The sequence below is a fragment of the Artibeus jamaicensis genome, unplaced genomic scaffold (genome assembly GCF_021234435.1).
Source record: "Artibeus jamaicensis isolate MK-2021 breed Jamaican fruit bat unplaced genomic scaffold, CSHL_Jam_final scaffold_286, whole genome shotgun sequence".
NCBI lineage: Eukaryota > Metazoa > Chordata > Mammalia > Chiroptera > Phyllostomidae > Artibeus > Artibeus jamaicensis.
Window position 1 is genome coordinate 469,637 of NW_026522034.1, and position 13,652 is coordinate 483,288.

At 46.8% G+C, this 13,652-nt stretch overlaps 1 protein-coding gene across 4 annotated transcripts in view; it reads left to right on the forward strand.

Annotated features, from left to right (window-relative positions):
- Positions 1-1,184: 1,184 nt before the first annotated feature.
- MAPK9 (mitogen-activated protein kinase 9) overlaps positions 1,185-13,652 on the forward strand; it is a 45,141-nt gene continuing 32,673 nt past the window's right edge. For all 4 annotated transcript variants that reach the window (XR_005081260.2, XM_037136373.2, XM_037136372.2 and 1 more), the window contains exon 1: positions 1,185-1,385. The gene's annotated coding sequence lies outside the window, so the exon portion shown is untranslated. The remainder of the gene's footprint in view (positions 1,386-13,652) is intronic.

Consider the following 13,652-nt stretch of genomic DNA (forward strand, 5'->3'; position numbering starts at 1 on the left):
TCGGAGCTACAATTTCAAGCAGGAAGGAGGCCACTCAATTTCAGGAAACTCCCTCTGGTGGCCACGGTGGTCGGTGGTCTAAGATGGCTAGCATGCGGGATCCCTTCCTCCACCCCTCCCCTCCGCTGAAGCTCTGGAGCCTCACAGCCTGGCTCTGGGTCACTGGCTTGCGGCCTCCCCAAATTCTGCCGCCACCTTCCATACTCTCCTGCCCCCTGACCTCCCCCGTAAGCAGGATCCTGCTCCTTTCCCCCATTTTGGCTGCCACCCTGGCCAGCTTGTAGGCCCTGGCATCCTGTGACAGCTGTTCCTGCCCCACATCCCCCCGCATTCAAGGAGCTCTCCGCTCCCCGCGCCCCACTATGTGTCCAGCCTCCTAGCCTCCCTTTTTTTCAGTGCTTATCCAAACGATCAGATAAGACCCAGCATCCTGGTTTCTCCCCAATTTCATACGACCCTAGGCCCGCTGGAACCCGACCGAGGGGCCGGAGGGCTGCGAGAGGTGCCTCAAAAGGTCAGTGTCGACCGCCCCAGATCCTAGGAGGCCCTCGGCATTGCACTCCCTTCCCCCCAAGTTACGACCCTGTCCTTGTCTGGGACTGGTTTGACGCTGTCCCGGAACAGCAGCGTTTCATCTCCTCCCCTCTGTCACTGGCCGACAGGAGACATTCGTCTGCCCAGGGCCATTTCCTTGGCAACCGCTCCCCTTCCCCGACTTCTGGCCGCACTCCTACAAGCCCGTCCTCAGCGAGCAGCGAAGTCCTAGGTCCCACTTCTGCTCCCTACTCCTTCGCCTCCCCGCCTCCGCCTCCCGGGGACCAGCACAAGCTAGGGACCCGGACCGCGAGACTCCCAGCTCTACCCCTGTAACGGGCCGGCTCTGCTTCCGTCCAGGCCACCTCGCTGCTGCCAGTTTGCACCTGAGCCTCGAGGCCCCGCTCTCCTCCCGTCGGTCCGCCCCTCCGCCAGCTCCGCGTCCGGCAGCCGCGCCGCGAGACCCGTGGGGCGCCGCTAATTCAGCGGGTGCTCAAAGCCGTGCCCCCGGCCTCCCAACCCGCACCGAGTTCCCGGCTCCGCCCGCAGCCCCGTCATGGCCCGCCCCCAGGTGCTATTGGCCGCGCCCAACTGGATCCCTGCGCTCTGATTGGTCGGCGTTCGGATCGCTCAGGGTGGGAACCGCGGCGGCGGCGGCGGCGGCGGCGGGGAAGGGAGCAGGACCGGAAGGGTCGAAGCGCCCGGGCGCCCCTCACACCCACTGCGGCGACGGCGGCGGCGGCGGCAGCGGGGCGGAGCGGGCGGGGCGGCCGGCCAAGCCCCGGGCAGGAGCCGCCAGCGCCGCCAGTCCGCCCTCCTCCCTTTCCTCTGGTGCAGCGGCGGCAGGCGAGGTGAGCCAGGCGGCGAACTAGGCCCGGCGGGGGCCGCTCGGGCAGCGCTCCGCCCCGCCGGGGAGGGGCGGTGGGAGGGCCGCACGGCCGGGGTGCCGAGGGTGACGCGCCACGGGACCGGGCTCTGCGGGTGACGGGCTCCGCGGGCGCTGGCGGCCAGGCCGACGCCCCTGCCCTCAGGGCTGCCGCAGGCGCGCCCGCCCGCCCGCGGGCAGCAGTCCCGGGCTGCGGGCAGGCTCCCGGGCCTGGCCCAGCCTCGCGGACCTGCAGGGGTTCTGTGGGCGCCACCCCTCCGGATTGTGGGCACGCAGCGGCACCCCGCGCAGGGATGCTCGCGACTGGGGATCGGGTTCCCGCGACCTTGGCTGTGGTGCTGACCCTCGCGGTTCCTCGGTGTTTTCCTAGGGAAAGTGGGGAAATGCCTGCCCTTTTGGACGGGGCTGTTGTCAAGCTGCACGAAGGTGTAGGGAAGCGCCTGGGCGTGAGCCGGCGCCCCAGGCGGAACACTGGGCGGGAGACTGCCTCCGCCTGGCCGGAGTGTGGCAGAAGCCCCCTGCGCACCCGCCAGGGGTCCTCGGTCCTCGCGCCCCTCCCGTGCCCCGTCATCGCTCACCCAGCGCCCAGAGCGGGTCCTGCCCACCTCCCCTCCGCTCCCTCACTTGGAGCTCCGCTCCGGTGTCCCCAGCGTCCTCTCACCTGCCTGGAACACGCAGCCCCGTTTGTTTACCTTCTGACCTTCGCACTTGCCGTCTGCGGGGCTCAGAGTTGCCTCCGGGTTCTTTGCGCCTCTGTCTGCTTCTGGGTCTTCCTCTGGTCACGTGTCTCATTAACTCGAGGCTTTCCTCGACCACCCTCTTTCACCCCTTAGTCGTTCAATCCTTATTTTGTTTCATTTTTTTCCCAGCATTCACTATGATACTCTTAATTTGCCTATTTATATTCTGTCTCCGATACTAGGATGTGACAGGTAGTTGTCTGGTTTGTCCACAACACTCTGCCTCCCATGCCGAGAAGCACACAGTAAGTGCTCAGGACCATCAGTTCAGAGGACAAATGAATGAGCCTGCCTGCCTGTGGTCTCTGCTTTATCTGCTCATTTATTGGCTCCTGCCTAACTTGTGAAACATGGAAGCAGATGGGTGCTTGTTCTCATTTTGTGAAACGTTTTCATGTCCTTGACCCCTTTATTTGGTAACATTCAGAACAAGCTGTGATATAAAAAAAATCTTGCGTTTGTGTAACGTTTTAGCTCTCATTTCCTTTCACACGTTCAGGAGACATTTACGGAATTGTGCATTATTTAGGTCAGGCTTTCTGCTCCTCCTTGGGGACCGAAATACAATAGCAACAGGGTCCCTTCCTCCAGAGAGCCTAAGAATCCAGCTTTGAAGGCAGACCTGCACAAACACAGTGCCAGGGCAGCGTGATGCCCGCTGCAGTGGAGGGGCTCTGCCCTGGAAATGTGGAGATGACTGGGCGCCAGCGTCGGACCTTGAAGGGCCTTGAGAAATTTGTCAGGGAGAGAGAGGCTGGGGAGTGGGAGAGGGCAGGGTGAAGGGGGGACCTTAGCCAGGCCCATGCCCCAGCCCTCAGGACTGCCCGCAGGGGCCCTGGTATGGGGTGGGGAATCAACCTGCAGGGCCAGGTCTTAGAGAGAAGGGGTGGGAACCCTGCAGAACCAGACCTCACTCTGCAATTCTTAAAAAGAATTCTGGTCCTGGCTGGGTAGCTCAGCTGGTGAGAGCTTCGTCCCAATACGCCAAGGTTAAGGGTTTGATTCCCCCATCAGGACACATACAAGAAGCAACCAATGAATACATCCATCAGTGGAACAACATATTAAAGTTTCTTTCTCCCTTCCTCTCTAAAATTAATAAATGAGAAAATAAATTTAAAAAATTATAAAAAGAAGTCTGAACTCTAAATTTGCTAACTCCACTGTCTGGATTTTTAAATGTTGGCAGTAGCTAATTAAAAACATCTTTATTAATACTGTGAGCCGAGCAAAATACAGACCTGATTCAGCTTGGTTGCAGGATTGTGGATCTCCAGGGCAGGCAAACCAGGAGGAAAGAGGTGCAATGAGCTGGAAAGGTAGCCTGGGGCCAGGGGAGCGAGTTTGTCCAGGTGCTCTCCTTTCATTGTCACTGTGAGTGGCAGCTATGAAACCCATTTCTACTGAGCAGGAAGTGAGGGCTCCCTAAGTCTCAGAAGTCTGCTTCAGAGCAAGCAACTGGGAGGTGGAATTTGAGTCCAGGTCTCCCCCAGACTGCAGGCCTTCCTGAGTCCCTCAGCTCATCTCCACGTGCTCTGTGGGCTTTTCATTTGTTTCGGAAGAATAATATCTGATCCAGATAACATTTTACTTCATTTAACCTTTTCTTTTGTTTTTATGTTTGTTCATTTCCCTTAGAGGAATCCTTCAACGTTAAAAAATTTGGCATGATATTCTCTGGTGAGCTTTGAATTTTTTTTTAAGGATTTCATTTTCAGGATGCCAGGACTTTAAATAATGTGTTGACAGATTAAAATGTGTTTATTTGCCTCCCCTGAAATAATGTTAGAGGGCACACCTCAATTTGTATATTTAAAATAAACTTAATTTTATAGATAAAGAAAAGTATCAGGTGCAGCGAGTCATAGTGAGTAAAGCAGTTATTTTTATGGTGCTTAAGGCAAAATGTTTTTTTCTCAACACTATTGTTTCGGCAGTAGGGTAGCTATTTTTGGTCTGAATATGTAGTGATATTTTATTCCTGATTAAGAAGGTGACATTTTTACTTTTTATTTTGAGAGTAATTACATTTGTGCTGGGCCTTTTATGATTATGTGAACTACCTTCAGTATCAGTCTTTATTTCAACTGTTTATTATGGGGACTTTCAAATATATATGCATGTATGTACACACACACAAAACATAATAGTATCCACCTTCAACAGTTATCAACTCCTAGTCAATCTTGTGTCATCCCTAACCTCAGCTACTCACATACCCTCTCTCACCTCCTCATATTATTTTCAAGTAAATTCTAAATAGGTCATTTTAAGCTTGGAAAAACAATAATTTCTTAATGACCAGAACAATAACCAAATGACTAGTCAATTCAAATTTCCTCTTGTCCCATACATTTTATAGTTTCTTTGATACTTAGTTTATTGGAAACAGGATCCAGATAAGGTCCATACATTATGATTGGTTAGTAGGTCTTTTAAGTGTCTTTTAACCTGTAGATTCCCCTTCTATTTTTTTTGTTTGTTTTCATTGTAGTGTATTTCTTGAAGTGATTGGGTTATTCTATAGCATTTCCATAGTTGGGTTTTATTGATTGCGTCTCTGCAATGTAATCTGATGTGTTTCTCTGTCTTTCCCAAAAACTCATAGTTGGATCTGGAGGAGGCCTGGTCAGATTCAGGGTGCCTTCCCAGGTGGGTGCCCTGTCCTGCTGGGCTCCCTGGGGTGTCAGCAGCAGGCGACACTCAGTCCTAGACCCAGTGAGTCCCTCGGAGGGTGAATTATTTGGGAGGCGCCTTTGTATACCTTTTGCTCATCAAGGACTCATTTTTTAAAAAAAGAACTGGGGGTCTCCGATTTTTAAAAAAGAACTGGTTGGCCTTTGAATTGCCACTTCAGATGGTCTTAACTGATGCCTCAAATCCTCTTTGGAAACTGTTTGGGTATAAATTAGTAGTAGATACAAAAATATTGAGAAAGAGTAGTCACCATTTTAACATAAGAATTCTGTAGAGCTAAGGAAGTTTATTAAATGTTTGAAGGTGAAATTCAACAAATTTGATGTTATTTAATTTGCTTTTTTGTTTGTTGTTTTTTGGTCCTGTAAAATATTCCACCACCAACCACCACCCCAGCTAATTTTACCTTGTAGCTTTCTTAAGCAAAGACTACATACTCAATGTTTCAACAAGTGTAAAAATAGATTCTAAGGATAAATGGATCACAAATGAGATAGTTATTTTTTTCTTGAAAGTGAGGCATTAATATCGACTTGTTTATGTTAAATAGGTTCCAAAATTGCTTTTAAAAAAACACTGTCCCGGTGTTATTAATTGCTTTTTTAAATAATTTTTCTAAAAAGTGTGTGTGTGTGTGTGTGTGTGTATTCCAGCAGAAGTGTGGCCAGTGAGGTAATAATATGGGTGTAATAATTTACAGTTTTAATTTGAACATTTCACCTAAAATGTCATATGGTGTGCTTGAGTGTGGTGTTGTTATGTTACAGAATTACATGCTTACGATTTTGTAATAAAAGATTTTGTAATAAAAGGGGGCATTATTTGTGCCAGTCTCTGTATATATTTCTACAGAATTGTAAGTGACTTAATTTGTTAGGCTATTTAAATATTGTATATCTCAACTGATGCTCCTAGTTTGTTAGGCAAGAGTGCAGCCCAGCAATCAATCTACCCTTTCTGAGTCTGGAATCAAAAATCTGTGTCACCAACTTCTAACTGTACTCTCAGAAACACAGCTACTATTATATGTTGTAGAGTGTATGCCCTTCGGAAACGTTCCTGAAGCATCACCCACCTGCCACACCCTGGAATGAGAAGTGAATTCTGTGCATGGCCGCTCGTCTGTTGTGTCTTCTCTGGGGTGTTGACCGAGTATTAGTCATGTCCCCAGCTTTCACACCTCCCAGATTTTAGTTCACATTTTCAGAGCCCAAATATGTGTCTGGGGAGCAGTAATGGGTATAGTAATATCTGTGCTAATGTCAGCTGACACTGGGACAGTGGCCTGTGCTGGGCCCTGTGCCAGCTGTCCTTCAAGGCTGACTCTGCAGGTGTCCCTGTTTTACAGATGAGTGTAATCGCTTGCTCAAGGTCACCCAGGTAAGTGGCAGGCCCACTGCCCTCCAGCTCCAGAGTACTAATCCTTCTTTAATGTAGATATGTTTTCTTGTATTATGTACCACAATTGAAAACTTTAATAGAATATATAAACTAATCTAGATAGCTGTTTTGATCATTATTGTAGGAAATGTACACTCTAAATGCTACATCTGTGTACTGTACTATAGTTTAGAAGAGTAGTACATTTTTTCTTTTTACCTTTGACCCCTTCACCTGTTTCACTTTTTAAAAATTTTAATTATATTTCATTGATTATGCTATTAGAGTTGTCCTTATTTTTCCTTCTTTGCGCCCCCTCCACTCAGCACCCCCTACTCCCTCAGGCAATTCCCACACCATTGTTCGTGTCCCTGGGTTATGGGTATAAGTTCTTTGGCTACTTCATTTCCTATACTGTACTTTACTTCCTTGTGGCTATTCTGTAACTTCCTATTTGTACTTAATCCCCTCACCTCTTCCCCCATTCCCCCACACCCCCCTCCCATCTGGCAGCCATCAAAATGCTCTTCATATCCAGGATTCTATCTCTGTTCTTCTTGTCTTTAACCTTTGGCATTTTAATTATGATGTGACTTGGAGTGGCCCCTTTGTATCCGTGTTGTTTGGGACTCTCTCTGCTTCCTGGACTTGCACAGCTATTTCCTTCACCAAATAAGGGAAGTTTTCTTTCAGTGCTTTTTCTCTAGGTGCACACTTCGTGTGGACTGAGCACACCCTCCTCTTGTATTTGAGCCTTGATTGCTGTTGGCAGTACAATGGGAGGGATTTACCCAAACCAGTCAGCTGCAAGGACTGGCTGTGACCCCTGACCACCAACCTCTGCCCTCTGTAGAGGATCCGCTGTGCAGGGGCAGGTGGTGGTGTTTTGACATGGTCTGTAGCCATTCAGTGGGGCACAGCCTCTGGGATTTCCTGGGTGGTGCAGGCCAAGGTCAGCCCCCACCTGCATTCTGCCCAAGGCCACCCTGCATGGACTATAAAGCACTTTGCAGATGGTTACTACTTGTGCTGGGCTTGGAGGTTGCCAGGCAAAGCCAACCTGTGACTCTCAGCTGGCTGCTGCTAGTACTGGGCCTGGGGCTACTTTGCAAGAGGTACAGGGCCTGGGGTGTCACTGAGGCCTGCTGTTTCTTGTTCTAGAGAAGTTAGGGAGTTGTGAAGCATGAGCCAGAACCAGCTATTCAGATGGAAAAGCCACACTGTTAACAGCTGGGGTGGGCCCTTAGGGGATATTAGGGAGGAGCAAAAAGTGTTAGCCAGATTGATGGAATCTCAGATATGGCACCTGCCTGCCAGCTCTGTGGCTCTGCTGGGGGAGGGTTCAGAAAAGGGACAATGGCCTCTACCCACCTTTCTGTCTGTCCCCCAGCTCTCACCTGGATGCCAGACACTTTAGTTTCTCCCCATATGCCACTGGTGCCTTTCAAGCTGCTTCCTTGGTACTGGAGCTCAGAGGAAGTGAGTCTGAGTAAGTTCATGTGTGGGCTCTTTATAGGGAACAGCTTGGCACTCTAAAAGTTGCTTCCACCAGCCTAATCCCTGCGGACTTTTACAGATAGAAGTTATGGGACTTACCTCTCTGGCCTTGGGCTGGGGGGCCTGGTGTGGGCCAGGACTCCTCACTCACAAGATATCCCTCTTGAATTTTTGTCTACTGCACATGGATGTGGGACCAGCCCATTCCACCTCTGTGCCCCTCCTACCAGTCTGGATGGATGTTATTTTTTTAATTCTGTAGTTGTCAGACTTTTATTCAACTCGATTTCTGACAATTCTGAGTGATGGTTTTTCTATAGTTTAGTTCTTTAGTTGGTTGTTCTTTAGTTTAATTTTGATGTGGTTGTACAAGGACGTGAGCACGTTTACCTGTGCCTCCATCTAGTTCAGAAGTCCCACCTTTTCTTCTACATCTTAGCCCTCATCTCTGGCATGCACCAATGTCCTCTGTATCTGTAAGCTTGGATTTTTTATTTGCTAATTTGTTTTGTTTCTATATTTTGCATATAAGATTATATGGTATTTGTCTTTCTGTGTCTGACTTACTTGACTTAGCACAATGCCCTTGAGGTCTGTCCATGTTGTCACAAAGGGCAAGACTTCCTTCTTTTTTTGTCTGTATAGTATTCCATTCTGTAACTATACCACCATTTCTTTATCCATCCATCCACTGATGAGTACTCAGGTTGTTTCCATGTCTTGGCTATTATAAATAATGCTCCAGTGAATATGCGATACGTATATCTTTAAATTAGTGTTTCATTTTCTTTAGATAGGTATCCAGAAGTGGAATTACTAGATCATAGGGTAGTTCTATTTTTAATTTTTTTGAGGAATCTCCATATTCTTTTCCTTAATGGCTGTACCAGTCTGCATTTCCACCAGCAATGCAAAAGGGTTCCCTTTTCTCCACATCCTTGCCAACATTGGTTGTTTTTGTTTCTTGTCTTTCTGATACTTGCCACTCTGACAGGTGTGTGTCCCATGGTGGTTTCAACTTGCATTTTTTATCATTGATAATGTTGAATATCGTTTCACGTTGATCGTCTTTACATCTGGAGAAATGTCTGTTCAGAAATTCCGCCCATTTTTCATCTGACTGTTGGTTTTTTTCTGTTGTATTTTATGGGTTCTTTCTATATTTTTACGGTATCAGCCACTTGTCAAATACATGACATTGCAGATATTGTCTCCCACTCAATGGGTTGCCTTTTCCATTGGTTGATGGCTTCCTTTGCTGTGTAGAAGCTTTTCAATTTGATGTAGTGTCACTTGTCCATTTTTGGTTTTGGTGTCAGGTTCAAAAAGTCATCTCCAAGACCTGTGTCAGGGAGCTTACTGCCTATGCTTTCTTACAACATTTTTATGGTTTCAGGTCTTCCATTCAAGTCTTTCACCTACTTTGAGTAAATTTTTGTGTGTGGTATAAGATAATGATTGAGTTTCATTCTTTTGCATGGGGCTGCCCAGTTTTCTCAATACTATTTGTTGAAGAAACTATCCTTTTCCCACTATGTGTTCCTGGCTCCTTTGTTGTAAATTAATTGACCATATGTGTGTGGATTTATTTCTGGGCTCTCTATTCTGTTCCATGATTTGTATATCTTTTTAGGCCAATACCATGCTGTATTTATTGATTGACTTACTGATTTTCTCACCCAAGGACATTTTTTTCATTGCTTATAGAGAGAGAAGGTTGGGACAGGGGAGAAACATTAATGTGACAGAGAAACATTGATTAGTTGCCTCCTATACATGCCCCTCCTGAGGACTGAACCTGCAAACCACGTATGTGCCCTGACCCAGGATCAAACCAGCAACCTTTTAGTTTACGGGACAACGCTCCAGGCAGCTGAGCCACACTGGCCAGGGTACCATACTGTTTTAAGTACTACAGCTTTGTAATGTGTTTTGAAATCAGGGAGCATGATACCTCCAACTTTGTTCTTCCTCAAGACTACTTTGGCTATTCAGGGCTTTAGGTGGTTCCATACAAATTTTAAGATGATTCATTATATGTCCATGAAAAATGCCACTGGAATATTTACGGGGATTGCATTGAATCTGTAGATTGCTTTGGGTAGTATGGACATTACTTAATAATAATGATTCTTCTAGTTCATGAATATAGAATATCTTTTTACTTACTTTGTCATCTTTAATTTCTTTCATTGATATAATACATACTACAGGTATTTAACCTTTTTGGTTAAATTTATTCCTAGGTATTTTATTCTTTTTATGCAGTTGTAAATGGGATTATTTTTTTTATTTCTCTTTCTGATAGTTCATTATTACTGTATATGAAAACAACAGATATTTAGGTATTGGTTTAGTTTCCTCCAATGGTGCTGAATTTGTTTTTAATTCTAACAGTTTTTGTAGAGGAATCCACCTCTGACTTGAGAATAGTGATCTGAAGCACTGTGTCATGCTGCCTTACCCATTTATTCTCTGTTTTGCTTTTAATAAATGCTCACTGGGAATCCACTCCATAGTCAGTAGGGGACTGAAACATGCATCAGACACATTTTCTCCCCTCAAGGCACTCACAGAGTAGAAGTGCAGGTAGACTTGCAATGCAACATCAGATTCACATTGGTGGTGCCGGGCACAGTCCAAAGGGAAGGCTAGAGGGGAAAACTTGTTGAAGAAGGAAGTGCTTACACTAGATCATGAAGGGGGATGGTGGCTGGCCAGAACAAAGTGGCGGGAGTCATTTCCAGCAGACGTAACAGCTCAGGCGGGGCCGAAGGTGTGCAGCAGCCAGTGTGCCTACAGGTCCACGTGGCCTGTTACTGGGCCAGAGAGGGCCAGAGGCCTCTGCTATGCTAAGGGTTAGAATTTTGTTTTCAGTTGGTCAGTACTGAAGGAACCCAAATGGAGAGCAGGGCGATCACTGCATATTTTTAACAAATCTATTTTTCCTTTTTAATTCCTTGTCTTGAAATGTAGAGTCACCAGAAATTGCAAAAAAAAAAAAAAAAGTACAGAGAGGTCCCTTCGCCCAGTTTCCCCCATGGTTGTATATATTTACACAACAATATACAACACCAAAACCAGGAACATGGCATTGGTACAGAGAGCGCTTACAGTCCCATCCCTATGTCCCGAGTGGAGATTTGTGTAACCACACCACAGTCAACACACAGGACTCTTTCATCACCGGAAGGTCCCCCTGGTGCTGCCCCTTTGCAACCACACTATCTTCTTCCCCACCTCCCCACCCCTCACCCCTGGCAACTGCTAATCTGTTCTTCGGCTCCACTTTTATCATTTCAAGAATGTTGTATAAGTGGAATCTTACAATGAAGATCTTTTGTGATTGGATTTTTTCACTAAGTAGAGCCCTTAAGATCCACCCAAGTTGCTGCATCCTTCAGAAGTTTGCAATGACGGTTAACCATTCACGCACAGACCAGCACCTGGATGACGTCCAGTCTGAGCAACTGCAAATGCAGCTGCTGTGAGCATCTGTGCACAGGTTTTCGTGTGGATGGATCTGTCTTTCTAAATGGTGTGTGTAGTGCTTTGGGCGCTGTGATATTTTTAATAAGGGTTAAAGTAGGGCCCTGGCTGGTGAGGCTCAGTGGTTGAGTGCGGGCCTGTGAATCAATGGGTTGCTGGTTCAGTTCCCAGTCAGGGCACATGCCTGGGTTTCGGGTCAGGTCCCCAGTGAGGCGTGTGTGAGAGGCAACCACACATTGATGTTTCTTTCCTTCTCTTTCTCTCTCCCTTCCCTTCTCTAAAATAATAAATAAAAAATCTTAGGGAAAAAAATTAAAGTAGAAAAAAAACAATTTGATTAAAATTTTTGATAAAAATTTTAGCAAGTATTGAAGCAGGGTTATTGAGGAAATTTGCTTTTGATCACAGCAGCTAATTTAAATATTACACATCCTGGGTGTTCTGAAGGCTTAGTGCAATGGAAGGTTTAACTGAGCCTTGAGTGACGGAGTCATCTTCAGCAGCAGAGTGACTGGAGTGAAGCCAGCAGGATGAAAGGGGACAGCTTGTGTTTCTCGGCCTGGTTTGGACTGGTCCTTGGACACCTCGCTCTCCTTTCTAACTCCAGTTGGTGATACAGAGCAGTGCACTGGAAAGAGCACAAGTGTTGAAGAGGCCGTGCCCTCACCTGCAGAGCGGGGTGGCCCCGTGCACCTCCAGTGCTGTGAGGGAGCCCTTCAACTGCAGGCCAGGAGCCGGCCCAGCCTCCTGCCCCAGCCCATCCTCCCCGTGGAGGTCAGAGAGGCCACTCTGTAGCCTTTCATTTATAAGACCTTGTTTAATTAGTTTCTTTTATGTGAAGTATGTGCATGACTACCAAAAAAAAACCCCAAACCCAGGAAGTTACAATGGGAAGAGTGAAAGTCTCCTTCCCACTGTGTCTGTGTGCTTGTGAGCATGTCGTGTATGTGCACACATGTATTTCTCCACTGACCAATACTTACTTTGTGCGCTCTTCTTTAACTTACCTTATTTCTTTTATGTCTTTTAGGCATCATTTCTTAGCAGTACCTGAATTTCCTCCATTGTTTTAATGGCTTTATTTTACTTTTATGCCATAATTTGTTTAGTCTTGCCAAGCGTACATATTAGGTTATTTCTAATATTTTGTCTTTCACAAGAAGTACTACAAACATCCTTGCACAAACATCTTTGAATATCTGTACACATATTTGTTGAATACCTGTGCAAAATTGTAATTGCCAGGTTAAAAGTCATATGCATTTGAAATTCTCATTAGATATTACCTATTTTCCTTCCAAAAAATCTTTTACCAGCTTATACTTCTCACTGGCATGTATAAAAGTATCAGGAGCCTCATACCTGGGTTGACGCTGTGAACAAACTTGCCTCCAGGTCTTGCCTCCTCCAGGCAGCCTTCCTGTACATCCACCTCTCACTCACACCTCCATCCACTTGTTCACGCCACTCTGCTAGGCTCCTGCTGATCCTCTCAGGACCCAAGGGCACTTTAGATACGGTATGATAATTATGCTGTTGGTAGTTTGAGGGAAGGGGCTGTCTGGTTAGTGCTCGCTCTCAACAGCCTCCACCTCTTGCTTGGAACACAAGAGGCCCTTGGGAAATGTGTGTTGGGAGAACGCAGTAAGCAGTAGCTGATGTACCATGAGACTTAGAGCAATTTTTTTAATTTGTAAAAAGTAACCAGAGATTCAATATTGTGTTGATAGTACCTAAAGTGCTTATACTCAGAAGAATACTAGAACTGGAGAGTTTTTTTTTTAAGTATTTTTTACTCTAGATTCTAAGCAGGTAGGAATGTTCCTCCCCACCAGTATGTAGTTATAGACAGGGTAGAGGTCACTCCTGTAGTTAGAGGGGATTCTACAAGAGTGCCCAGTCTTAGAGAAGAAGAGATTTTGGGTGACAGCATGTCATTCATTGAGCATTCAGGAAGCAGCATGGAAAGTGAGTGGGAAGGCCACAGGCAGGAGCCAGAGCCTTCAACAAAGGTTGCACTGACTCCTTCCCTCTGGATGTCCGCTCACTGCACTCAGGTCTGGAGAGACCCAGGAGCAGGACGTGTCCCCAAGAGCTTTGTCAGTGGATCATTGGTGGGCCTTGGACATTTCCTTAAGTGTATCAAGTGATGCTGTAGGGGAAGGAAGACAGGGCCTCCCTGCTTTTGAGGCCCTGGCCTGGTGGGCCCCAGGTCCCATGGCTGGAAGTGAGGTGAAGAACCAGCGCCCGCAGGGGAGGGACGTGGAGGCAGCAAGTGCAGCTTCAGTGTGTTGCAACAGTGTTGCATGAGGAATTCGTATATTTTGCACTTTGTAAACTGTTTTCTAAAACCCTGTTGATATCCATTTTGTTGACATATAATCGCAGCAGAATTGATTTCATTAATAACTATAATTACCTGTTTTCTC